We start from the raw sequence: 563 nt of genomic DNA on the forward strand, positions 1-563 counted from the left end.
TGCTTGGGGTCGTTGTCTTGCTGCATGACCCACTTTCTCTTGAGATTCAGTTCTCGGACAGATGTCCTGACATTTTCTTGCAGAATTTGCTGGTATAATTCAGAATTCATTGTTCCATCAATGATGGCAAGCCATCCTGGACCAGATGCAGGTAAACAGGCCCAAACCATGATACTACCACCACCATATTTCACAGATGGGATGAGGTTCTTATGTTGGAATGCAGTGTTTCTTTCTCCAAACATAACACTGCTCATTTAAACCAAAAAGTTATATTTTGTCTCATCCATCCTCAAAACATTTCTCCAGTATTCCTTTGGCTTGTCCACATGATATTTAGCAAACTGCAGACGGGCAGCAATGTTCTTTTTGGAGAGCAGGCTTTCTCCTTGCGACTCTGCCATGGACACCATGGTTGTTCAGTGTTCTCCTGATGATGGGCTCATAATATTAACATTAGCCAATGTGAGAAAGGCCTTTAGTTGCTTAGAGTTAGTCTGCAGTCCTTTGAAACCTAGTGGACGTTTACACGTCTTGCTTTTAGAGTGTTCTTTGTTGGTGGA

Source organism: Sinocyclocheilus rhinocerous, unplaced genomic scaffold, assembly GCF_001515625.1.
Source record: "Sinocyclocheilus rhinocerous isolate Xijiao unplaced genomic scaffold, SAMN03320098_v1.1 scaffold488, whole genome shotgun sequence".
NCBI lineage: Eukaryota > Metazoa > Chordata > Actinopteri > Cypriniformes > Cyprinidae > Sinocyclocheilus > Sinocyclocheilus rhinocerous.